The sequence below is a fragment of the Zosterops lateralis genome (genome assembly GCF_965231275.1).
Source record: "Zosterops lateralis genome assembly, chromosome: 4".
NCBI lineage: Eukaryota > Metazoa > Chordata > Aves > Passeriformes > Zosteropidae > Zosterops > Zosterops lateralis.
Genome location: NC_139765.1, coordinates 6,719,682 through 6,747,428, shown reverse-complemented (window position 1 = coordinate 6,747,428; position 27,747 = coordinate 6,719,682). Strand labels below are relative to the sequence as shown.

The window sequence follows — 27,747 nt, the reverse complement described above, 5'->3', positions numbered from 1 at the left end:
TCCAGGTGCCTGTGTTTCCTCTTTTGCCTTTCCATGTAATTTCTTGTTCCTTGTGCTGACTTTCCTCCTTGGAAGAGTCACAGCAACTATATCAAGCCTGTTGTTTTCTCTCACTATCAGACTGTAATTCTTCTCTGTAGTTCTCAGTCTACTGCATAAATGAAGCTATTTTTCCCCACTGTAATAGTACAGAATCATAATACCTCTTTGCTAGGGATCTACTCAGTTTGCCACCTTTCCCTTTGAATTTCTTGAAAGCAAATTTCTTTTCTTCTTCTAGAAGTACAAAGAGAGACTCATTTCTGAGAGACTCTTAGCAGGTATTTCTTAGCAGTCTTTAAGGCTCATTTCAGAGAGAAATTGTTAACAGAATCCTCTGAATCATCCATCTCTTATTTAAGAGACTTGTATGTAAAGGCAGGCTCTGTGCTTGTAGGCAAAAGCAGATTTTGTTTGAAAATTACAGAAATAACAGGCAAAGTGAATGCCTATAATCACTTACTGCTGCAGTAAGTTATAAAGTCAGGTATAAAGCATAGGGCTTTGTATCCATCCATGTCTGAGTTTGTGTGGAAACCAAAAGAAGAAAAATTTGCTCTTCTGTCCCCCTGCCTTTTTTTTTTTTTTTTTTTTTTTTTTTAAGAAGTGGACTTGCTAAGATTCATTGAAAGAGTTGGTAAATTGTGTATCACATCCTGAATTTACTATGATTGAAGCAATAAGGGGAGTTAATGGAAGTAGATGGGTAGGAAAATTAGCAAAGTTTTAATGGCTTTCAGATCTCATGTGATGACTTCTGGCTCACTGAGAACATGAGTCTCTGTGAAAACCTCCTGGAGAGGAGAGGGATGTCAGAATGGCTGTCTCTCTTCAGGCAGTGAAATGTCCCATTATGCTCTTTGGAATTAGAGCTGTATCACAAAACAGAAGCTCAAATTCTATGGTGGAAGGAATTCTTATAAGGTAAATTAAAATGTTTGTCTAATCGGATGTCAGATTACACTGACAGGTGTCCTCTCTACAATGGATATGTGGGCATTCCAAGCAAAGCTCTCTGTATGCTGTACACTCTGTGCATCTCATTTGCCTTGTTTTTTGTTTTTTGTTTTTTTAACTGAATAACCATGAGGTTTTTAAAGCATGTTTGAGCTAATTGCCATCAAACTACATGTATAACAGTGATTATTTTCTCTGCTTTAAATGCATCGGAAAATTAAGATTCTCTGTTATATTATTAAATTATGTGAAATTTGCTTCAGACTGTGCAGATTTCTCCCATTTTGATAGCTAGTACATCTGTTTTCATGCTGCAGAGAGAGAAGGTTTCATGTTTGTGGTTGATGTCATCCCAACTCAGGGCTGTCTATGACAGGAGCCTTCTGCAGAGCCTGCAGGTGGACTTTTAAGTTGTTTGCCCCAGTCACTGGGGCTGCAGGAACCACCCCTGTTTGCTCTGGATGGGCTGAGTGTCAGAGCTCTGGTGAGCTGGAGCTGTTGGTCACACTGAGCACAAGTTGAATGATGACACTGAATTCTTCCTCTTGTAGCTGCACTGGTACACCTAATAAATACAGCAGTGCTGCACTTTCTTTGGTTAGCTGGCATGAGCTTAAGTGTCTTCTGGTAACTCACAGTGTCTTAGCAAGGCTTGGGGGAACCATAACTGAGCTTTTGGAGAAGGGAGATAAGTGAGAGTTCAGCAGTCCAGGTTTTGCCAGAGGTTTGAGGTTAAACCACAATCAAGTCATTTTACTCTGTTGAATCTTTCCATTGACTGTGGCTAAAGATGAAATCAAAGATGTACTGGATATTAGGGTTTATGTATATAGAGGAAGAAAATGTATGGTGTATTTATTTTGTGATGATTTCTAAGCCTCAATTAAAAAACATTGTAAGTGTGAAGCTAACAATGTTATTATCAGAACTAGTGATTCTTACTTTGACTTTAATGCATTCACTGTTTTTAGTAGAGATATTTTTACAGAGAGTATTTGTTCTCTTCCAGTTCGGTATTTTGGGTCAGATTCAGGTCTAGAGGGGGCAGGTTCAGCATCACTAAATTGGTGTCTGTATGTGGCCTCCCTCCTTTAAATAGCTGTCACTCTTTCAATTTGGAATGGAGTCACGATTCCCCCCTTTATGTGTATGGAAGAATGGCACTGAAACAGCACTTAATGAGTCATACCATGTAAATAGTAGTTGAAAAGCCTATTGATGCTGTATTTTACCACTGCATAGGAAAGCCAGGATTATTATTTTGTTCCCAAAGTGATTAACATGTCCAAACATTCTGCAGGGAGTTAACAAGTCTTCCCAGCCACACATAGACCCAGCAGAGCAAAAGTGCATCTTTACAGCTAATTGGAGGTTAGCTGAGTTCTTTTCTGCTTTGGGCTTTCCCACTTAAGGCCACCAGCAGGATCTGCCATTCCCTGTGCTCCTTCTCCAGTGTTTCTGCCCTCTGCTTGGGGATTCTGTTCTGCCCACATCTCTCTGCCTTCCTTCAGTACCATCTTTCCATTATGTCAGTAAACTTTAAGTTCCTCCCCAAAGAGGGATGTGCAAAAACCAGATGTGCATATGTTACAGGTGAGTTGTGATACAAGAGAAGTCCAGGGTAATAGTGGAGATCTGTGCAAATTGTCATGAGGAATTGCTGCTGTAACTAGGTTTTTAATTTGGCTTTGTTTAGACCATCCCCTTATAGCTGGGTGGGTATTTCTTAGTAGTCTTTAAGACTCATAAAAACATGAGATGAAAAATAAAGAAAACAAGCAAACACTGATATCTGATTCTTTGTCCTGGTAGTTAATAATAAATGAAAGCAAATGTGTGAGATAAGTTATTTTATGATGGGAAAAGGGTTTTTTTTCTGTAGATATTACATTGATTAATGACATTATTCTGAACTTCTTAGATAAGATGCAAACACATGTCACAAAATTTGAGTATAGAGACTTGTAGCAAAAAAACATAGAAGAAACTTTTATTTCCTTAACTGCATCATCACAATGTTGGATTCTGGGGAAGGAAGGGTAAGACATGGTTAGAACAACTTTAAGACTTATGGAAAAAGAAGAATAACAATTATTTAGTAGTTTGGTTCTCTGCACACTGAAAAACAGTCCCATTCCATATGCTGATTTTTGTAGAACATATTTTCTTGTCACTTCTATCTAGGCTTGTTACATTTTTGGGATCTCTGCTTCTGTCTGCAGTAGGTCCTGGAATTGACTATTTCCAGCTGTTGCTTCTCATTGAGGTATTTGTTGGCTTGTTACAGCTGGTCACTGTGTGGGTTTGGGGTTTTTTGTTTTGGGTTGAGTTTGATTTTTTTTTTTTCCCCCCATCCTCTCTCCGTATATTTATGCAGTTTTCCAGCATGTCTGGCACACAGATTTTGGATCTGTACTTTCTTTTGTCCTCAACAGACAATATTTTTCCGTGTGTGAAAGAACACTTCTGGTACTTCAGATGCATGTATATAATTTGGTGCAGTCTTCCTGCATATACAACAAAGATTCCTCATTTCAAAGTTTGTCCTCAATCAAAGTCTGTCATGGCAGAATCTCTGGTTTCTCAAAGGTTTTTAGGTGTGTTGGCATCATCCTGCAGAGGCTCTGTCAGAATCTTACCTGGGGAAGAGCACTGATTTTCAGTATCAATGGAGTCTCAGCCTTTCACTCTGTTTCTGTGTATTTCCATGTCTGTACTAATGTATTCATTTTCTCCTTTTTGTCCTGGGTGTGAGGCCAAAGGTGCCACATAAAATCTCAAACCCAGGTCATCTCTCACACAGGTTTGCAATTACATTTTTGAGAAATGCAGTTCCATTTCAGAACCCCTTTCACAGCAACTCTACCAATGAAATACAGTGCAACTTCAGCACATTGGAGGGGAAAAGTGGAGCAAGGAAATAAAGCTATGTACAGGCTTGACTTACTGTTATGTTTAAGTTAATGAACTTGATTGATCTCAAGGGCACAGATTTTGTTGTGCCAGTTTGGCAGAGTGCTTTTTCTGGTGGACTGCACATGAAACTCACCACAATGGTATTTTTCATATGTTTTAATTTTTAGTCTTTAAATTACTTTGTATGTGTTTGTGCCTTCATTCCACATTAAGGAATCCTGCAGAATAGTCAAAAGCCTCTGATGTGAAAGGATAGTATTTATTTTCATGACTGTTAGAAGTAATTATAGTTGGCTACTTTAAGGCTTATGTAAAATCAATGTAAGTTTTCTAGAGAAACATGTTTCTCTGCCTTGTGTTTTAAGCTGGAATGAGTTTTGTTTAGTTTTTTTTTTTTTTTTTTTTTTTTTGAATAGTTCAGTCAATGGAATTGCTCTCTTGTAAATTTTCTGTTGATTTTTCTTTTACTATACATCATCTTATTGTCATGAACTGCAGGAGAAGTTCCTAACTTAAAATAACTACATGTAGAGAAGTACCAGGAGAAAATATTGCTGTTCACATGCAGTCTTTTGTAGGGAGGAGCTGGGAAGAGGATTTGATGTGGAAGTCCTTTGGATTTGGTCAGTATGTTAAGAACCTCTAATAAAAAGACAAGTTTTCAGGACACCCGGGTCCCTGAGACCCAAAGAGAAGTATGAAGCATCAGAGACTCCCTCTTGGTGAAGGACAATCAGGTTAGGGAGCCCTTGAACAAAATAGACATCTCTAAGTCCATGGGGCCCAAGGGATCACATCCATGGGTTCTGTGGGAGCTGGGTGGTGTAATTGCAAGGCCAATCTGGATTTTCTCTGAGAGGTTCCTTTATTCAGCATAGGTTTCTGAAGACTGTGATAAAGCAAATGTCTTCAAGAAGGGGACCTGTGGGCTGGTTAGCCCCACCTCAGGAGGTGAGTTACTGGAACAGCTAATCCTAGAAATTACTTCCAGAAGTGTGAAGGACAGGAATATTGTTAGAAGTTTTTATCCTGCTTTTATGAAGAGGAAATCATGCTTAAGAAGACTGATGACTTTCTATAATGAGGTGACTAGTTTGGTGGAGGAGAGCAGTGTATTCTGCTTCATTTGGCTTCAGCAAGGCTGTCAACGCTACCTGTAATAAACCAGCCAAGGAAGTGAGGGTTGGATAAATGGACACTGAGGGGGATGGGGAATGGCAGGGCCCAGGCAGTTGTGGTGAGTGGCAGAAATCCAGCTGGAGACAAGTCACTAGTGCGGTGCCTCAGGAATCTGTACTGTGGCCAGCACCAATTAACATCTTTGTTAATGATCTGGATGGTGGGACAGGGCACACCCTCATCAAGTTTGTAAATGATAAAAAGCTGTGAGGCATGGCTGATGTGCCAGGAGCTTGTGCCACCACTCAGAGGGACTGGACATGCTGGGGAAATGGCAGGGAAGAACTTCTAGTCTCTCTGGGAGGGGAAGTATGCACCAGCATATGCTTGAAAGCAGCTCTGCAGAGAAGCTCTGAGAAGCTCTCAGGCACATGAGTTAAAGTAGATTTCTTGGTGAGCTTGACAAGACATCTTTTTCTGAGGAAGGTAATGTCATCTTTGGTGTGTGGAGAATGTGTTATATTTCTTAGGGTAAATTAATACCTTCAGAATAACAGGCTGACTTATTTTCTCAGGTCAAAGCTGTGAGCACATTCAGTAACTTCCTCTTCTTTTCCTGCACTTGTGATAAGCTTAGCATAGGCCCATTTCTGTGTGCTTTCTTATTAGAGGTGTGAAGGGAAACAAAGAAAAGAAAGAAGGTTAATTTGGTTTTCTTGCATTTCTCCTATCAGCAAGACTAGTGTTTTCTGGTTTGGTTAATGAACTATGCATCAATTTTGCTCTTTAGCAAAAGGTCACTTTGATCTCAGAACTGTGCCAAGTGGCTTTAAGGAGGTGTTAAGTAGGAATGATAAATACAGCAATTTAAAGTACATAAAGTACATTTGGGTCAAAATTTCTCATCACAGATATTTATCATTTCACTACCTATGCATCCTTGTAACTGAAATCCACTGGGAACACATTCCTGGCTAACCTAAACAAATCTGCTTTCTTTTAGAGGCATTTTGGTAACAGATGTGGTCCAGAGACTGAACTTTGCAGATTGTGTATTGGAATTGAGATGTTTCAGCTTAATTCAATAAATGTTAACAACAGTTAACTAATTGCACAAAAAACATACCCCCAAATTGTGAGGAAATAAAGTTACTATTTATGGTTAGACATTTTTGTCATTTTTGACCTGGAGCATCTTGACATTGTTCATATTTTGAAAGGGAAGGTGATGCCATTTGACTTTCATTTTGGTTTTTTGAAATCCAATTCTTCTAAATGTTGCTGTAAATGGTTAGAAAAAGGCAGTATACATATTTGAAGACAGAAATTTTTGTCAAATCATCTCAGGCAATAACCTTATTTTTTCACAACTTCAGCATTTGAATAAACATTAAACAGGTTGAAAATTCATGTTAACATTGCTCCAGGGTGATGTAAATTATATATCCATCACTTAAGCACTTACCCTTTTCTCCTTGACCTTGATCGCAAATTACAGAGGCCATATTTCTCTATAGCAATCTGAATTCTGGGCAATTTTTTTACTGAGGCAAAGAGACAAGGCCCCTACATGCACAAAGGTGCAAGTTTTTAGAGCAAAACTTTCCATGGCCATTGCAAATAAAACCAATTTTCATTTAGATTGAGCTCTTCTAAGCCTCATGAAAGAAAATGCCAAAGCTGAGTTTGTCCTTTTTTGTTTTAGCACTATGAACGTGAATCCTGTTGAAGGCTCACAATTTTGAAGGCAGAGATTAGAGAGGCTTGGAGTTGGGGGCTTTTGGGATTTTTTTAAAGTTGTTGTGTAGGAATATCTGTATTCTGTCATATGTCACATGAGAAAGGTGAAACAGGTACTCAGGTCATGGTCTGACTGGGCACTTAGCAGGGTATTCCCATAACAGGGAATGAGTGCCCAGCCACCCTGGGTGTTTGGTGGCTGCTTTTGGGAAGTATGGGGGTAGCTCAGGAAATGTTCCCTTCATGTGGAGTCATTCATGGTTAGATACTGTGAAGCAAAGGCAGGACCAACCAGGTTTCTGTGTTTTAAACAAGTATCCATTTTGTGTTGCTGAATTGATTTAACTGTATAATAAACTAATACCAGTGCCTCAAGCTCAGTAATTAAACAGGCCACAGAAATTGCCTTTTATTAACCTAGATACTATCTTGCTCTACTATGTTTTGGATAATATTGATTCTCTCCTTTTCTATTGCCCTTTCACTTTTCCCTGTATCATGTTTGAAGCAACTTCCTTTAGTTTGTGTTTTTCGTGCTGAAAACATAATGTGGGGAAATGGTGACAGGTTTTACAGAGGACTCTTGAAGCTCATTTTTGTGGAAGTATAGTGATGGATTGTTTTGAGTGCCAGAGGAAGACTTCTCTTTAGATCAGGTGAAAACAAGTAGAATTTAACTTTTCCTTTATCTGGTATAATCAGAGCTACCCAGTGCAGTATTCATGGCAACAAGGTGAACCAATAGTGCTTTTTTACAATGTAGTGTGTCTTTATTGTGGAAGTGGAAACTCAAAATGCATGAAGAGGACTTCCTTCCCTTTCTTTAGGAGCCTTTGTGCAGTTAATCTTAACAAATGTCTAGGGTTTTCCTTCCAAATGGTTTGCAGTCTGTAGGCACTTCTCTCACAGACCCTCAGGAGATTTTTGAGTATTCTAGCAGAAGGGTTTTATGTAGTACTGAATATCTTTCACCAGCCCTTTACACAGGTCAGGCTTTTTCCTATAATTAGTTTCAACCATTTATTTACACTTTATTTTTTTTGTAAAACCACAAATAAGAGAAATGAGAAATGAGCTGGGCTTTTTTATCCTGGAGAAGAGACAAGTGAGACGGGATCTTATGAATGCATAAAAGTATCTGAAAAGTGAGTGTCAAGAGGATGGGACCAAATTCTCTTCAGTGGTACCCAAACAGGACAAGAGGCATATATATAAACTGAAACATGAGATGTTGCATCTGAATATGAGCTGTCAACTCATTCAAGGTTTTCACTGATATTTATACAGCTTGTGTAGCATGAGCAACCTAGAATGGATTTCTGGTGATACCCTGGAGCCATTCTAGTTCCATCAGCATTCTCATGGTTTATTCATGATATATAGATGTCTTTGTTTCTATCACATGGATATCGGAAGGGGGTGTTTGCCATTAAAAAGTGTCTTTACTTGATAGGTTACACTATAATAGCTATTAACTTTGGGATTTTCTTTTGTGCTGGCCTGCCTAGGAAATAGCATTTATTTTCTTTAATTAAAAAGAAATGAAATGTAAGCTAGTGCTTTTTAATTAACTTTGTGTTGGACAATGACTACAAGTGACAATGAGAGAATCTTAGACTTCCAAGAGGGTGAAAATGTATTCCACAACTCCTGTTCTGTATGGTGTAGCATCCAAAAAAGAGGAATTAGTCTGCTGCATTTTAGTGGTTTACACTGAAAGGAACTCATTATCCTGCAAATACCTCACTAGTTTGTACAAAGTTAATATGGGGCATGTATTTTTTATGACTTATAATAGTACAAATATTTACAGAGGGTTTCATTCAGATGTAGTATCATTTTAGTATTAACTGTTAAGTTCTTCTTATATAAGATCAATATTTAAGAATTGGATTTAGGTATTTAATTTTACAAGATACACAGCTTTACCAAATATAAAAATATCCCTTCAGTATATATTTTTCACCTCTAAATTGACTACAAGTTCATTGTCCCTTGGAAGATAAAGTAAGATCTTCATTTGGGCTCATGGTACTTTTCACAGGTGAGATCTAAGTGCTTTTTGCCAATTCACATGTGTCTTCTATAACCAAAACACTTTGGTTTAGAGCTTGAATTCAGTAAAATAAATCTCTGAGCAAATACAGTAATCTTAAGAGTTCACTCCATAAATTCAAGTTGAGTAGTCTTCCATTATTTTTATTTAAAATTATTTAAATATTGGTTGCATATTGTTTAAATTTCCAGGAGTTTGAGGCCCAGATTAAACAGTGACCAGGATGTTCAGCAGTAGAGGAAGGAAGGTGTTTATAGCAAATTGGTTCTGTGGCTGTCATGAGCAGGTTGTCCAGGCCCCAGACATTGCCCCTCGTTCTACTCCATTGTATGAGAACAACTCTGACTTTGATTCTGGAGGTTTGTCACCACAGATAAATTTTGTGACAATAGCTTTTCATCTCCTAGGTCAGGATTAAATTATGATATATATTATAATACATACCAGGCTGTTTCAAGTTCTCAGTTTTTATATTTAGGACTGCTTTTCTTTTTAAATAACTACTTTCAACATATCTCCATTTTAAAATATCTTAAACTTTGTAAAATTTGCTTAAATCTTTAGAGAGGCTTATGATTTTGTTCAACAAATGCTCATTAAATATTTAATCTCACTTGATAATGCATAGCAAGAAGCTATTTTTAGTTTAAATATTCATAAACTTTGAATGTCATAGTTACAGAACCCCAAATTTATTTTTGCTTTGTAAGCATATTTTGCTTGTCTTATTTTTGTGGGGTTACTTTCTCTTCCATGACACATGAGTGTATTGGCTAGAAATTCTTTATCGAATATTTACGTTGTTGTACACTACAATGACACAGACTCTGACTTCAGAAGGCTGAAAATGACTCCTTTGTTTTTGGGATGTGTTTCTTTTTTATACTGTTTTACACAGACTAATTTGATTGGTGAAACAAAGACAAACTTTTTCAATCACATTGGTCAGACCAGAGGGACATCAAGAAGAAGTCCCTCCTAAGGAAAAGAATGAAAACAAAATTACAGTTGCAAAAACATGTCTCTTGTTTACAGAAAATTTCCTGGGAAAAAAATTCAGAAAACCAAAACATCTCAGGCACGAAACCAGGGCTACAGAGTATTATACAAAAATACATGGCAACATGCAGTGCCAGGGTGATAGATGGTGTTCGGCAGGATGCTTCAGTCACTGGAAGGTTTCATTCCTGTTCCCAAATTTCACTGGTGCCTTGGACAAGCCTGGGTGAGGTCTGCACACTCTTGCCTTCCTGCCACAGAACAGCCTGTGACAAAGAGTCCTTAGGGGCAGGTAATTGTAGGGTGGCAGGGAAAAGGCCTCTCTGTGTTCAAACATTGCCAGTGTGGATGCTGATGGCAGTTTCTGCTGTTTGCTTGTGTTCCTTAGGCCCTGAATTGGGACTGGTCAGTGCCATGGGAATGCCGGGAAGCTGTGCCTGGATTTCACTGGGATGGCAGGTACGTTCCATGTCCCACACACCTCTCACAGCCTCTCATCCCCTTAGAGCAGGGGCAGTATGACACCACCATTTCTGCCAGAAAGGTGTGTCCAGCCCTTGCTGGAGGTGGCAGTCCTGGAGCAGTGTCACCCAGAGCTTGTCCCTAACCTGGGACTGATGTGTGGACCTGCTTATGTGCAGCATGTTCTTGCCATAATGTTATAATTTGGCTTTGAGAAGAATTAATTACTTAGCTTGATGAGAATCTAATTTTTTTTAAAGTAATCTATTAAAGTTTAATTCAATGGATACAGGAAATAAAAAGAAGAGAAATGTACCTCAAATGCTTGTTTTATTTGTAGAGAAAAAGGGCTCTGGAAATCCAAGCAGTTACAAATTTGAGCTAGCTGGAGGAATTGGCTAACATTCACACACATGCCTACAGACTTTTTCATTGCATTATTTTCTTCTTTTGCCATGAAATTCATGTCTTGTGCCTTTTCTCTGATTATGCATCAGCTTTTGATGGAGTGGCAGTGAAGTATTATCTCTTTTTTTCTTTTTTTTAATGCCTCATTTAACAGAACTATTTCACATGCAACGTATTAAAAAACTAATGTAATATAAAATTTCTGTCTTCTTGTGGTTCATTTCCATTGTAAAGAAGACATAAAACATCTTTTTCACAAACTACATTTTTCTCAGAATTTTTATAGTCATGTCCCTCTCACAGTTGATTTTTCTCCATGAATATCCCTTTTTAAAATTAAGTGTCTGAACAACAAACCAAAAAATTTGATTATCATCCTAGAATTCATGCAGAGGTTGTTTTTCAGACTCTCATGCACCTTTTTGTTCTTCCTTTTTAAACCAGACGAAGAAGATAAAATATTTTTAATGTTAAACCAGAAAAAAAATAAATAAATAAATTAAACTTTACTTTCATTTTGTAAAAAAAAAACTTTACTTTCATTTTGTAAAAAAAAATAATAAAAAATTGTCAGTGCTTCATAGTCCTAGAGCTCCATAAAGAGAAATATTAATAAAAATATTTTTTCTGTCTTTTTTAATATAAGATTTTTGAGAAAGGCTGGTTCTAATGATCAGCAAGTCAGATTTTGGAATCTGGCTACCCCAGATGGCTTGGACTGGCTGTAGGTTTTTCCTGTCCTTGCAGTCATGAGGGAAATCAGGGGAGCCATAGCAATAGCAACCTTCAGGTTCCTGTTTTAGCTCTCTGAGAGTTTGGTGCCTCCCTGGGCCATCCTGAAGTAGGTGCTCTCCATAGGGATAATGAGGTTGCCTTTGGAAAGGCTGACTGCAGAAAGAGGTGCAATGACTGGCTTGGAATAGGTGCCTAAATAAAAAGGAGAATTTATGTGCCCAGATTTTGGCTGATCCACATAATGAATCCTACTTTGATAGTTTTTAGGTTCAAGCTCTCAGTTATGCTTTCACCTGGTTGTTTTAATAAGGTGTAAATCTCAGTAAAATTGCTTGTACTTGCATCATATAATCCAAAACAATATTCTCTCCTATTTTTTTCCTCTGTATTCTCATATTTTTCCTGGTTTAGCCTTAGTTGTTTTCCCTAGCTGAAAGGATAGCAGCAATGGACAATGAAGGATTTGCTTGTACTTGAAATCCACATGCGTATGCTTATAAGATCAAGTAACGTTTGGACATGTTTCATGCTTCAGGAGTGCCTGGTTTCCGTGGTGATGGAATTCATATTGGGTGTATATCCAGCTCAGTGGCATGTCTGCAGCCTTGAACATCCCTTTTGTATTCCAAACTGTACTGCCATCCATGACTGATTTTGGAGTTACATCCATAGGGTGGTGTGGCATTTGCACTGGCAGTCACTGACTGGTAGGAAGGCGTTCTGGAAGTGGTCAGGTGGTCATAGACTGTCTCCATTGTCAAGGATACCATGCTGCTCTTACCCCAAGAGAAGACCAAAGCTGTTTCCAAAAGCAGGATGAGTGTTGTCTTGATGCATATGGATATGAAGTTGGTAATAATGGTTCCTATTGAATTGAGTAACTCAGGGAGCACTGTGAGCCCTGAGGTCACAAGGTTTGGGCTGTTTGGGATTCCAGCTCAGTAACCAGGATATTGACAAGGGTTTAGAATACACCACACACCTGTTTGCCCTTGCCTGATTTTCATGGTGTATTTCTGGAAGAGTTACAGTGTTGTGGTTTGAAAGCAAAATGAGTGAGAGGCTCCAAGTCAGAAATACAACTTAATTAGAAGAAAGGGAAAAAGTAAAATAAAATAAAATAAATGCAATAATACAAAAGACCACTGACAGAGTCAGAATACAACCTGAGCAGGGTGGTGGAAGCACTCCAGGTAATGTGGTCTTCCTGAAGCAGTGATCCTGTAGCAAGGTCTGATAGCTCTGGTCCTCTGGGAATCCAGTGGGTAAAGGCTGCTTGTACTGTCCCAAATCCCAGATTATATCCAAGTGAGAATGGTTGACTCCTCCCCCTGGGTGGAGCATTTCACAATGGGATGTGAAGTGAAGTGGGTCCTTGATGGCCCATTAAACAGAGATAACTCCTGGAGGGAGTTACCTGTGACTCATGGGCAAGGCATTGATGGGCCATTGGCAGAAGAGCCCAAAGGAGGGGCCTGGGAAGACACTGCCCCACCTGGTTTAACAGTCCGTGAAGATGGTGATAGAATAAATACTTTGTGTACATCCTACACTACAACCCAGGACATACAGTAACATCAAGAATTGTGGGAAGTTTGACAGAATGATTAGAATTTCCAGCTAGCTTTCTCTTACTGTTTTCATTTGGACTGGCAAAATTGCTTGCATTAAGGTCAGCTGTTTTAAAGTATTTACAGGATCAGATTTTTTGAGTTACAAGAGTCTTTTGTGTGCCTCCAAATGTCACTAACTCAGTTGCTTACCATTAGATGATCAACATATACAGACATTCCCAGGCCAGCTTAACTAGAACACAGAAATGGATTAGTTCTTGTGACTGCAGGACAAACAACATGACAGCCAGACACTATTAATTACACATTTCACCACAAGAAATTTGAAGAGATGTAGGTAATGGATTGCAAGGCTGGTTGGCTTATCAGGACTGTTTGACATCTAGAGACCAATGAACTGATAAATTGAAGATGACCTGGTTTTTCCCAGTCTCTGGTCATTTTCTCAGCCACATACAATTTAATGGGCTGCTGCTGCTGCTGTTTGTAGGTTCTGCCTTTCTAGGGCAGGGGCTGGTTTTCATTTGTTTGGTTTTTATCAAGTCGAAAGAAAGACATGGTAAAGGCTTTTTCAAGCTGCTGATAGAATATGATCATAAGCTGTGATGTTGATCCTGTCACTTGCTGAGAGATTCTCTCTCCTATCTACTCTATGTCATAGTGGCAGCCTCGAAGAACTTCAAGAATTCTTTTGCAACCAGTGGTAAAATATTAAAATGTAAATAGAGAGGGAATAGAATGTTCATCTACGAAGGAGAGCTGTAAACTTACACCATGTTTCCTTTACTGTCCTTTTTCAGAAGTCTTTTGCCAGTGCATTCTCTTGCTTCTCCCCATCTTCACTCTCGCATAACCTTCCCCTTCCTGAGGCACTTTATATTCTGTTTTTCAGAACATTCATAATAATTTCCTTGTCTCATTCCTGTAGCTTTGTTTACATTCTTTTCCTGCTCCTGAGACCTTTAAACTCATTCTCTTATCAAAATTAGCTCCCTATTTTTTTTTTCCATTTCAGATAAACTCCATGCCATTCATTGTTGTCAATCAGCTGCATCCCACAGCTGTGTGCTCACCCATGGCCATTGGTGGCAAGTCTTGGGCTGGTGGAGGGAGTCAGCAAAAAGCAAAAGCTGCAACTTCTTTGTTGGAGGAGAAGGAATGTGACAAAGGCCTCCTTTCTGTTCTTTGTTCACTCAGGGGCTGCAGACTTCATATTTTGACATCTTACTGTCTCACTTGTGAAAAAGTTACCATGGACTGGCACCTTGATAGGCTAGGGAAACACATGGAAAAGAATTCAGCAATCACCAAACTACTGTATCCTGATAGAGACCTGAGTGAATACGAGAAAATAATTCTCCTAGTTAAATGATAGAGATCTGTGAGTCCTCTCTCAGAATATGTATTCCATAAACTCCTGTGATACTTAAGCAGTAAAAAGAGCAACATGTGTTAACATCTTCCCAGCTGTTGTCCTGCATATCTGAAGCATATCAGAAAGTAAGCCTTATACCAGACTAACTCCCAGAAAAGCAGGAGTTGATTTAAAATAAGAATCTAATGGCGGAAGATCCATTAGCATCTGCTGTAGCATACATTTATAAACTTAATGTGAACTAAATGGCAGACTCAGAGTGAAGTCATGTATAGTAGGATGAATATTTTTTCATTAAGAATATACCTGCATTAAAACAGTAGATGGAAAAACAAAGGATATGTTCATTATTCCTCTCTTGCCTTATAATGTCAAAACTTCCTAAAGGGCCTCCCTCAACCTAAGCATAAAGGAAATAAGTGACACCAGCATTGGTTCCTTTACTCTTCAGTGTAGTTTTTTGAATGACCACATTTTTTAGCCAAGGGTTCTTGTTTTTAAGTCATTTATTTTGTGCTATTCTGAAAGCATTGTCCCTGTTGCTTAGAGAGTTCCAGCTAATTGCATTTTTTGCCATCTGTATTTGGCTATAATCTTTGATATAACTGTGTGTGTGATTTACCTCCAGACGTGGTGCACCTTCCTAGCAGTGCCTCACTGCAGAGGAAATCTCATATTGTAGCCAGGTAATGATAGTTTATGTCCATTTTTGCCTGCTTTTAAACTTTGTTCTGCAGTAACTGAATGACTTCTATTAGCATTTTTGAGAGTTTGGTTAAAGTAAGTTTCTTATCTGGGGCTTTAGTAAGAAGCTTCTAAGAGCTGCATTTTGATCAGCCTTGGAAAGTAAGGAGTTCAGTAGGGTTTTATAACAGCTTTACAGGGTCATGAGGTCTGAGAAGAAGAGTCCTTGTCAAAGAGTGCTTATCATAGGAGAGGACTGACTGCTTCCATTTTTGTTGTAATCTCTCTAAGAGAAGAAACTGCACCTAGATCCTGTGGACTGTGTGACTCCTGTGAATCCATTAGGATAAAGTTCCCAGTGAGCAAAGAAATAAAACACAGTGGGAATTTTCAAAAGACAAAATGATGTTGCTGGTACCTCAGAGTGAATGAATACCTGTAAGGGTGCTGTGTTCAATGACAAAAACTCACTGCATGCATTAGCCCTCATAACTCTGCTATTTCGTGCTCTGATGAGTTTTTATTTTATATTAACACTCTCACCAACTGAGAGAAAGGTGAACTCTGGAAAGGTGATGGGAACGGATGACATTTCCAATCTGCACCAAAGATCAGGGCTTTTTCAGCAGGATTCATCTGACTGCTGAGCCCAGGTTGGTGCCACCACAACAGAAGCTGAAGGCTCTCTCCTATTCCTAACCATCCATGTTTCACACATGTGGTTTTAGGGAATGCTAAGGGTGTATGACGTTGCAGTCACAGGTTATCTACTTTTAATTGCAGGGAATTGCGGGCTGGAAGCCAATTGCATGAGTCTTAGTCTCAGTGGAGAAGGTGTGACTATTTTATACCTCAAAGCAGAATTTCAATTCTCTTCATCAGATCTGCTATCTGATCTTTCTGGCTGCTGTTAGTTACTCAGTTCTTCTTTTGGGGAATCTGCACTTTATGGTGTACTGTATTTGAAGAAGGCATGTTTGACATAAAGGATCTGGTACAGCAGCAGGGGAAGGAGCGAATTATGTATTACAGAGTTTTATTAAATAATATTTTTAAAAAATTACTTTTTCCAATTAGTAAATAAAGCATAGTTTTAAGAGCATGAGGCTCTTTTTCTTGGGGCTCATCTTCATTCTTAACATCCTGAAGTATTTGTGTGCTGTCTGTCTCGGCCAGAGCTGGCTTTATAGGTTGCTGGAAAAGAAACCAGAACTAATTTTTGGTTTTTGCACTGACTTTTAGCTCTTGAAGAAGTGTCACTTACTTTGCCAAGCTTTTCCTTCCTGCCTACTTGACCAGACAGACTGTGACTGAATGAAACCACCACAGCTGTAGAAAAGACACATTCTGATGACTAAATTAGTGCATGGTATTCTTAAATAACTACTGAACAGCTCCACATCTGCCACACACCCCAAAGAAAAAGAAGTTCAGGATGATGCCTGCCATGCCTGCCATCCTGTCTGCCTCTGGTAGCAATATCCTGTCTGTACTCCCCCAGTGCTGTCTGTCACCAGCTGCCACATCTGAGAGTCACTCTCACAGGGTTATTCACTTGGTTTATGCTCAGTTCACCACTGGAGAGCCAGAATGGGAAATGTGAACATCATGGAGCTTGTTCACAACCTTGAAGCTTCTTATCTGTTTCTGGAATTGTGGCATTAGGATGCCAGATCTCATTTTGGTGTTTCATTTCCCATCTTTGCTGTCAATGCTCAGATCACAGTGCTATGACTAAATATTTTTCCCATCCCACCCTGCTGCCCTCTACGTGGGACAATCTAGGCTGGCAGAATTACACTTGTTCTCATGTTTAGCTGTAATTATCTTAAATTAACATTTTGCTTAGTCTAAGATCAAGAATGATCAATTGCTGTCTCAGAAATGTCTCTGACACTGAGACCCAGGCACTGGCTGTCATTTTTCTTTAAGGAGTTGTCAAGGAAATCTTGTGCCAGCCAGAGCTGTGAAGTGCATTTTCCTGCATCTCTCTTTTAAAATGTGCTCACAGTGATGCAAACTGCATCCCAAATTCAGTATCATTTGGAGATAATCTAAAACCCTAAGTTGTTTTCATACAAAGCCATGAAACTGCTGAGGTCTCCTGGTTGAGACTGGATAAAAAGAAAAAAGTTTGGAAACACATCTCCACTTCATTTAGAGTGGCAGTGAAAGACAAGTATCCTGGCTCAGATTGTTCTCCATTCAGCAACTTCCAATGGCTTTCTGGGTTTGTTATGATTTTGACATGACTACGTAGGGTCCTCAGAAAAAAGCCAGACTTTCTCCCATATCTGGGGCCTGGATATTCCTGTTTCTTTTTATGCTGTGGCCTGTCTGCATGCTGTGTTTGTCATTCTCCCTCCTGTTTCAGCCTTTCATCCATTGAACATCTGTGTACTCAGAAAAGAAGAGATTGCACCTTTCCCCAGAGTATCCATCTGACCCAAACCGCAGTGCTTGGGTGCAAAGCAAAGAGGTCTTTTTATCACTACCAGCTGCAGCCCCCAGAAAAATGTAATATTCAGCAATGGACAGTGTATTGTGAACAAATGAAGCAGACACCTCTATCATCATCAGCTGATTTTAGGAGCAAAGGTGGTTTTTATAGTTCATAGTACGTTGGTAACTCCTGTCAACAAATGGAGGGGATTTTGATTCCTATCAGAAATTAAAAGCTTACTGAGTGAAAGACATCTTTGCTATTCTCAAAAACTCCATAAGCAGAAAGATTATCCTCCAAGTCCTGCTCCTAATGTGCAATATTCCAAAGTCTCTGGCCATTCAACACCTGCCTGAGACTCTGTGTGAGGTCTCTGCTTTGGCCAATCATGAAATATCTTTAGGTGGTTGCACAGAGAAATGTAAAGACAAAAAGCAAATACAGGAGGAAGTTCTCCAAATCCAGCAATCCATGAAAATCCTCCCTCCCTCTGCTCTGTGGAGGCTGAACTGTTTCACTGGAGTGTTGTGAGCACATCTGGGCACCCGCTGCCTGGCCACTGCTCTCCTGCTTTAAAGCTTGTGTTACAGGCTGGTCTCTGGAAATCCTGTGGGAGGGAAAAGTGCTGTGTGACAGACAGACACAGCCTTCTCAGTACAAGGAGAGACAAGGGGAATTGGAGAAGTCATTTAACATCAAACTTTGTTGTTGTGATGTCTGCTTCACAGTCCATGATGTTGTAAATTCTGAAGCAGAAAGAAAAAATCAGGTGGTTCTATGAGACATTGCATAGACTTGGTCTGGCCTGTGTTTTGTTTTTTAAAAATGTAAGTTTTATTCTTTACACATGATTCTCTGCCACATTCTGGTTGCTCCTGTTCAAGAGAATTTTAAAAAAACCCAAAATTGCTGTGTCAGCACTGTCAAAACCAATCTAGCAGTAAATCAAGATGCTCTGTATTTGAGTGTTCTGCTGTCTGAGAGGCAGGAAGACTTCTCTCTGTCACTTCACTTATCTTACAAAGAATATCCTGCTCCTTCTGGAGTGACTCCAGTCAAAGGCAGGAGCACTGTTTCTACAGACTGACTTTGGTCAGGAGTCTTTGTTGTCTGTTCAAAAAATAGAGGTGCCAACTCAGCTGAGCCCTGCTGATTTGCAGGTGATGGTAAAAGAGACCTGCCAAGCAGGTAACAAGCACAGCTGGCTTTCATACCTGCCAGAAACAAAATATCCTCAGATAAATGCATATAAGGGTGGCTCACACCACACATGGAGTTGCTTTTTGTCTTGCTCTGAGCTCAGGTGGAGGTGGTATGCCAGCAGATTTGTGTCACATGGCAGTGCTGGGTGCAGGCAGCAGTTTTGAGCCAAGAAGGCCTGGCAGTTGTTTCCCTAAGAAAAAGGAGATTATGTGTATGTGTACATGTAAACAGCAGAGAGAGTTCTTGAGCAATGCCTACATGCAGCAGTAAACCCTCTTCTCACAGCCAGAGGCAGGCCCAGTGTCACTGGGGGCATTTGCCTTGGTATTTTCTCTAGTACTGTGAGAGATTTCTCTTACACTTGGTATTTTCCTCTGGTAGTGTGAATGGTTCAGTAAATAAGAGGACTGGATGTCTTACCTGTACTGTGATATTGAAGAGACGGGTGTTGGGTTGATGAGATGTGGCTTGAAGGAGATCATGATAGGAGTTGTGTCTGATGAGAACTCTAAGAATGGATGTAGGTAACTCCAGGTAAAAGCATCAGGCTCTGAGGTCACCTAAAAGGTCGTGGGAATTAGGCTAATTCTTTTACATGTCCTAAGGTCCAGTCCAAGAATTGGCCCAGATGGCCCTGCAGAGGGTAGAAATATCTGTTTGTTAGGCTGAACAAGTAGTAAGCAGTAGAGGGAAGAGCTGGATAAATCAGAGGCATTGTTTCAGTGTTACCAGGCTGCAAACTTCTGGAGAAAAGAGGTCTTGTCATGAGAAGTAATGATAAGTTCCCCAGGATAACAGTAGCATTATATCTTAGAGGGGAATCCCTTTTACCAGGGCTTAGGTGGAATAGCCATGGAGCTAAACTTTTGCATAACAGAACTGTTTTGAAAAGCTGAATATCTATAAGACTTAAAAGGCACAGAAAGAAAAAGCTAAGTCTTAATATCTCTCTATGATGTCGTTTGCTTATTCAAATATGCACATCAAATAAAGCCCAAGTACTGTAGTCTGACAACAGAAACTTGCAATGGCTGTCCTCTGTGAGAGTATTACTCTTCTTTCTTACCAGCATTATGTCAATTTATTAGATTGTGACTGAAGTTCAAAAGAAGACAGACACCTGCCTAATTTAAATGGCTGTTGAAATTGATTGACCAGCAATTGGTTAATCTAAATTTAAGCTGAACTGAAAAATCCTCATACATTAGTAATAGTCATTGTTAAATCCTTACATTCAATATTAAGGTCAGTGTTAGCTTTTTCTCAGTACTAAAAGGCAACATTTCATTTTCTTGTGCATTTCAACAGGTGGTCTGTGATGAATGAAATCCATCATGGTCCCTCCTTGGGCACCACAGGATCAGAATTTGAAGTGCAGGGACTTGTGCTCTTAGCTGTCCCAGCAGAAGAGAAAATGGTGCCAAGGAGAGCTGTGCACTGAGGCCAGTGGATTTCATGTCATGGCACCTGGTGTAACAGGATAAGTTAGTTCATACTTCTGTCACAAAGGAGGCTCAACTATGACAGTCCAAGGGACCCTTGTTTGGTTACACTGAGCATTCTCAAACCAAACTGGGAAGCACTTGCTATCGATTTTTTTTTTAAGCGACATAAATATAGATCTGATACAATTTGTGAATATGCACTTTTCTGTAAAAATAAAAGAATAAGTGTTAGCCTTATATTTCATTTTGATTTTGGAAGTTTGAAATCTTAATGTTTCTAGGTTCATTTAAGGTTCCTATTTGAGAATTCCTACCCATGTTGACAACCTCTCCATGCAGTACTAGCACTGGGAAATGTTTCTAACCCATTTAATTCTACACAGCACCCAATTTGTTAACAGAAAATTTTGTGGCTATATAAACATACTATTTGTGGTGTGCAGCCTAATGCAGTTAACCATTTATTTTTAACTTCACATAAAGGCACAATATAAAATGATTAAATAACAAATACTTAACTGAGAGTGAAATTAATGTAGATATTTGCTTGTCCTAAGCTGGAGCATTATGAACTAGAAGTTCAGAATGAAATGACAAACTATCATGTAACAGAAGTAGTAAGTGGTTAAGAGATATAAGGCCAGGCAACTAAACTATCTGAATTACAGTATTTAATATCCTGTCTTGGCATAACTCCAATGCCTGTTATGTGTTTTAGTGCAAATTGTTCATACCTGTTCACTTTAAGTCTGTTCCCCTCAGTTTTGGAATATTCTTCTCTTCTCCCATTTAACTGAATTTACATGTAAGCACTAAATATGAAACTCAGGACAGCTGTAATGATATTCCTGGTGATTCAATAGATAGCACAGCTTTCAAACACTGATGCCCAAGGCTAGAATTTGCAACTAAATCTGCTAATTAGGTTAAGAGCTAAAATACCAGTAGGTGCCTATCTGCATCCTTAGGCACCTAAGTACCTTTAAAATATAGCCCCATAGCCACTCTTTTATTTGTAGAACAGCAATGATAATCATTCCTTACTTTGCAATTATCCCAGAAGGACAAGACCATGAAGTGTCTCAACAGCACTATAAAAGGGGCCAGAAAGGAGAGGATCATTCCTGTCTCAATCTCTTTTGCTCCTGGCTGAGGCAGCCTGTGGTGCTGACTTTCTGGTGTCTGCACTAACAGCTCTGCTCCTGGCACAGCCCCCCTTCAGCTTGTTCAAGAGTGATCCCTAGAGCAAGCAGTGGTGTCAAGATTCAGGGAAACTTATGGAAGGAGCATGCTGTATTTTGCATTGCATGTTTTAAATGGGCAGTATTTCTGACTCTCTTGTAAGCCACCGTTTTTACATGAGTTGAGGTGGAAAAATTGCAAATCTAACTATTGCTCTTAAACCAGCTGTGGACAGAATTGGGTTTGTACCATGCTGGTTGTATGGACAGTCATTGGGATTTTGTTGTACTGTTACTGGTTCTATGACACTGACTATGGCCAGCACTGTGCTTTCTGTCCCTTTCCTGTCTCACTGTCTGGAGACACAAGTTCTGTGTGTTTAATGATTCTTGGCAGGGGGGAAGCTGTGAGGAATATCTGCTTTTCTGTTGACTCTCCTTCAGAACCAGAAGGATCTTTTGCCTAGCAACTCACAAGCCTGTATGGAAGAAACAGTGCTTAAAATTAAGCGAAATGGGTACTGTCACCCATGAACAAAAAGTAAAAGTGTTGTAAAAAGACGTCTTGAAGGATTTATAAATGTGTCCCTGTCTGTGGTTCATATGGGATCATTGACTTTATGAAGGAAATACATTTTGACTGCAAATTTTTATACTGACTGTATGAAATTAATGGATTATTTTAAGGAGAAATGAAACTAAATTCTTTATGTTATTCTATTATAGATCTAGAAGTACTGTTTTGAAGATTTTATTTGCCTCAGATTAATTCTAACATAATTAATATGTGTCTGGAAACAGAATATTTTTAATAGCCCAGCTGAAAAGCAGTTGTGTTTTAACCACGGGAAATAAATTCTTTTTCCTCCTTAGTCATGGAGTCTTTAAAAAAAAAAAAAGTTATTTTGATGATGCTACGTTTAAGTTTTCTACATTTAATCAAGCAATTTGAAGGTGGTTGTTAGGTCACTGACCTTCTTTTATATATGAAAGGAACCAGTTACAGGTTAAAATACCTTCATGGAAGAATTAGTAATTATTTTAATTATGGCAGCTGTGTAGTAAGTTGCAATAAAGGAGTGGTGCACATTCTCTTGCAGATTTACATGCCCACATACGCATTTTAGAACCTACTTCTGCACATGAGTAGTTTAGTTATTACCATTAATAAAAAACCATATTCCAGATTTTTAAAAGCTGATTTTAAACTTCAAAATAGGAGTGATTTTTTTCGAAGTTTTCCAGCAGTAGCTTTATAGCTGAAAGAAATACAAAGATTTTTAGTTTGCAAAGTCAAGTGAAATTCTTAATAAAAAAAGAGTACTTTGTGAACAGATGACCAAGAAGCCTATTGTCTTCTAATACACCCAGGTAGAAAACTATTTCCCAAAGGTTTGCAGATTTGAAAAGTATTTAGTGCAGATGATGTACGTGAAGAGTAGGATGGGTTCCTGCATGACAGGCTCTGCCTTTGAAATATGAGATGACAAATCATTTTGTTAAACGGATTAGTTGGCAAAGCCTGGGAAATAAGTTTAAAAGTGCATGTAAAAAATGCAGTCTAAAAGTTCTCCAAGTTGGTTCCTAACTGGAGAGCTTTGAAAGAGGGGAGAGGCAGGTGCAATAGGACTTGAAAAATTATTATATTATTCCCAAATACTGAAATGGAAGACAGCAATAGAGTTGGGGCTGAGGTGGAAATAAGAAAAGGAACCTCTGTTTTTTTAAATAAGGATTTAAGAAATACTCTAATGTTTTTCTGCCCTTAATTTGAGTTACATAATATGTGACATACTGTGTCATAAGTAGATCCATTGTCACTAAAGTTGCCTAGAAAAGGAACATTCTCATTTTAAATATAATAATTATTTGAAAGTGCAGAAGAGAAGTTCCTAAATGAAGACATATAGGAATGAAATAGATTAGTTATATGATGTAGGACATAAATAAGGACAGATATAATAAAAAATACATAAATTATTAGTGGCATACAGAAAGTGAACTGGGAGGGTTTTTCCCCTTTCTTCAGTATAAGAATTTAGCAACATTCACAATGCAGTGAAATATTACAAAGAAAAACCTTTTTTTCCCTTTCAAACAATGTCTGCATATTACCTGAAGATGTTCTTGAATTCAGGTGTACAGAGAATATTGTTGAAACACAGAATGAAGTTTAGAAAATTCCAATGGCTGGTGGTTCACTGATATGTGATGCCATTCTTCAGTTTTCTGCAGCTCAGGATATGTCTCCTAGTGCTTTACTATGTAGTTATTTAAGAAAACAAAGGAAACCACATGGGACACGTACAGTATAAACACTATCTACTGCAAATTTAAATCAGATTTAAAATCTCAAAGAATTGTCATGGTAATAGACTGTAATTGTTTGGATATTGCTTTTGCTCCAGAGTCCTGGGTGTCCAGTCTGGAGGTGACCCCTCCAGTCTGGGAGGACACCCAGTGCTGCCTCTGGGTGCTGTGGTGTCAAGTGCAGTGGCCATCTCTGACTGAGGGCTGTGGGGAGTCCAAGGGACAGTGTGACTCTGGGCCAGCCTGCTGTGCCCATGGGAGAAGGGAGAGCAGGGCTCATGCCCCTGTTCCCTGTGCAGCTGCACCTGGCTAGATGGGAACCTTTGGGTGCATCGTAGAGCCATGCATCCATTCATTCAGGCTCTGAGCTGCTTCTCTGGATTCTGGGAGAAGTTTGGCCTTTCCGTTTTCACATTCAGTATTTCACAGCGAGTTCAGCTTTGGCTACTTCAAGGCCTCTAAAATATCATTGGAGTTTGGCAATGGCCCTGGAGAAACCCCTGGAAGGCAGTTCCCCTCTCTGCTCAGGGAGAGCCTGTATGAGTCTGACCTGTTCCACCCCAGCTCTGAGTCTGCACATGAGCTTGGGCTTTGTTCTCACTAAACAGAGGGTAACTGAGCTTAAAGTAACAATTTCCAAAAAGATGGGTCAGAATCAAGGTCAGGGTCAGCCCTCATGCAAATGACTACAGCTCCATCAATTCCAGTGAGGAAGTGCCTCCTCTCCTGGGTGGATCCCCTCACTTTGCTATGATGTTAGGCACATTTTCTATAATCTCTCTTTCTCCCCGGAGAGGATTTTCCCACACATACACACGTGTGTTCACATAAATAAAATTAGGATTGATACGTTAAATATCAAGTGACATAGTATATCCACTCAATTCAAGATGTAACTACTTGGAGCGGTCATTAAAGGTCAGTATTTGTCAGGAGTATTACCTGTCTGTAACAAATTCGTTACAGGGGATTTACGGGGTGATATCTGATGGGGGACAGATCAGGGCAGGGTTGATACACTGTTTTGAAATATGTGCTTGCCTCTGTGTGTCCTTAAAGAGAATAAAGGAATTTCCTTTTCAGGGAAAAGGAAAAAGAAAAACTGTAGCTTCCAGTGAATTCAGAGTAGGAAAACTTTAAATCTGTCAGCAGTGGCCATATTTGGAGGTTTCTCAAGCAATGCATGAAATAATGTTCACTGAGCTAGAGAATAGCAGTATCAGATAAAGAACATCCAGCTTGAACCTTTCAAGCTTTCAGTGCCCTGCTCTCCTTTTCAAAGCACTGCAGCAAGACTTGAATACTGTTTGGGAAGTGTTTTTCCATTCTCCATTTGCAGAGTATAGCATCACAGAGAGTAGGATTCAAAGAGCCCCCCAGATGTTATGTTGGCCACTCCTTTGCCTGGAGAGAGGATAAACTGTACTTACTTCATTCCCAACAGATGCCTGTCTAACCTATTCATAAAAACTTCTAATGAGTGAGATCCCAGTCTCCTGGGAAAATCCATGGCAGTGCTTCATGCTATTAATCCTTAATTTTTTTCTTCCTCCTGCCCGAGTAGCCAAAACCTCCCCACATCATTCATTTTATGTGATGATCTGGAATGCAATTCTGTTTGCTTTTAGAAAACTGCATGAGCCACTTGGCTGCTAGGTAATTCAGTTTCTTTGGCAGTCTCACACTTCGATCCTGCACTAGGAAATTCTTGCCAGTTCTTTGTGATTTTCATGTCTGTCTCATGATACTTGGTGTTTTTCCTGAAGCTACAGTTACTGAGCCACAGATCTACACTTTTTTTGTAGAAGAGAAAAAATTTTTAAAAAATTAAAAATCAAGTGTTGCCCACCCAGGAAAAGTCTTGCAGAGACTTATTTTAAAAAAACAGAAACAAAGGAACTGGTAACCAATGTTTTCAAGTTTGCTTTATAAATTTTTAAGCTTTTAAAATGGTTGGATTGCAGAGAATTAGAGGTTTTGATGCAAGTGTGCATGGAGGTCTGCTGACTTGCCTGGATCTGTGCAAGCACAGCAATCACCTCAGAGAAGTGAATTCCAAACCTGATAATCTATAACTGCAAAAATACCTTTCTGCTGCTTTCAAAATCAGTATGAAGTTGATTACTACAATTGCCCTGTAAAATAGTGTTTAATAAACTGTATTTTATAAACCCATGGAATGTGCAATCCCAGCATCATATCAATATCAAACCATAGTGAGGAATGTAGTGTTGACCTTGAAGGAACTGAAGTGGTGCAGAAAGTTTGGTAAACAGAGAACTGCATTCCTGCAAAAATGAAAACACTGAGGTAAGATGTTTAGATGTGGCAGATAATTTTCAGGAGGAATATCAGAGGCATTTTCTTGGTTTGTCACATTTACATATGAGATAGATATATAGATATAGATACATGCAAAAATATGTTACTTCATTTTCAGACTTTTTCACATAGACATTACTTTTTATGAACAATATGTGACCTCATATACATGTTAGAAATACTAAGTTATAAGGACCTTTGTCTTTAAAAAATATTTAGGATTTTATAGATTTCCATTAAACTGGAGTTGCTTGTTCAGAAGAGTTCACAAATTTCTTCAGAAAATAGCATTAAAAGAGGGGTTGAGGGGAGAGAAATGCCAACTGCCCTCATTTTGTACATTATTAACACATACCAGATGTCTCTTTTACAGAACAGATTATGAGTTGTGTCTGAGTGAGTTTTAGTAACAGACCTGTAACTTTTCAAGTCAGTGAAATATTAAATGCTCTGTGTATTTTGTCTTGTAGATTGCTAGGATGCTGAAAATAGGTTTGGTGGTTTTTTCCCCCTCCTCTTGCCCCAAATCAGAATACATCTGGTGTTTGTTCTTTCTGTAAATGATGGCTGGACTTAGTGGTTTTGACCCTGGTCCATTTTGATTAAGCTTGTTAATATTTTATGGGTTTAGTATCTGTTTTACAACATTTCCATTACTGTGTATTTTATTAAGGTTCAAGTGGTTTGTATTTTTATGGTTGCATCTGGTCTGCATAAACTCTGCTCCAGTTTAAAAAGCTGCTTGTCTCAGTACTGGGCATGGGGAATTTTGAAGTACAGTGGGATGCAAGTGTGTTAATCACATGTTGGCACCTACAAAACTCTTGCTCCTGGAGTAGCTCACAATAATCTTACTGCCTGAAGTATGGGAAAGGCTGTGTGTCCCTGTTCATTCCTTTGTGTTTGTTCATGCTTGTGTGTGTATGTTTCATATTGCCACACCTTCAGTATTTTGCCATATTTGCCTTCAAAACAAGAGTAGTTCCTCTTGAAAGGTGGTTCAGAATGCTGTCGGGGTAAGTTTCATGATCCAAATAAATTATTGGACTATTATGTATTTTATTAAGTCTGTAAGAAGAAATCCTATGTCAGAGTCAAGGACTCTTGAGTTTAATTACCCATGAAGTCAATATGATGTTGTTCTCTTGATAATCATACAAGTTACTGACTTGCTTTGGTGTTCAGCTGGCTGCATGTTGTGTAAGCTTCTCCTGCATCTATTGTTTGATTTATGTTTAAAAAGGGGGGGGGGGGGAAATAAGAATGCTTTCTTATTTTAGTCCCGTAGATTATTACGTTTCTGAAAATTAAAATAGGCAAACATCAAATTTACTGTATTAAGTAACTAATTTCTGATACTATAATTGCACTGAAAATAATGTTTCCCAAGTCTTTCTTGATTTTGTTATCATAACCCTTTTAAACTGTTTGTTTTGGAGCTGTTGGAGAATTTGATGGAATCCTTACCTGACTTTCTTTAGTGGCATCTGCTCTAAAGCATTTGCTGAAGGACTGAAATAATAATGCAATAGGATGAGCTTGCAGGAGTGCACAGTCTTTGAACACGACCATCCCTCTTTCAATTCTTTTCCCTAAAATCTGATCACATACCTGAGGATGCAGTCATGATTCTGCTGTGAGCTGGGATGTAGACTCCTCATGAAATGCTGTGTCTGAACTTTGCATCCTTCGCTTGGCTCTATCCTAGCTCCTGTACATCAAAACCAGCTGTTCTGCTCCAGCTTTTCAAAGAGGATATTGTTCAAATCATGTTCCTGT

The 27,747-nt window shown here is 39.0% G+C and overlaps 2 long non-coding RNA genes across 3 annotated transcripts in view; one reads left to right on the top strand and one right to left on the bottom strand.

Moving 5' to 3' along the window:
- LOC310908585 overlaps positions 1-27,747 on the bottom strand; it is a 230,063-nt gene that overhangs the window by 98,095 nt on the left and 104,221 nt on the right. The gene's annotated exons all lie outside the window — the stretch shown is intronic.
- LOC310908587 overlaps positions 1-27,747 on the top strand; it is a 94,740-nt gene that overhangs the window by 22,511 nt on the left and 44,482 nt on the right. Inside the window, exon 2 of one of the 2 annotated variants that reach the window (XR_014589881.1) lies at positions 10,215-10,285. This is a non-coding gene — a long non-coding RNA (uncharacterized lncRNA). Of the gene's footprint in view, positions 1-10,214; positions 10,286-26,734; positions 26,985-27,747 lie in introns of those variants that run through there. The other variant, XR_014589882.1, reaches the window with a different exon arrangement.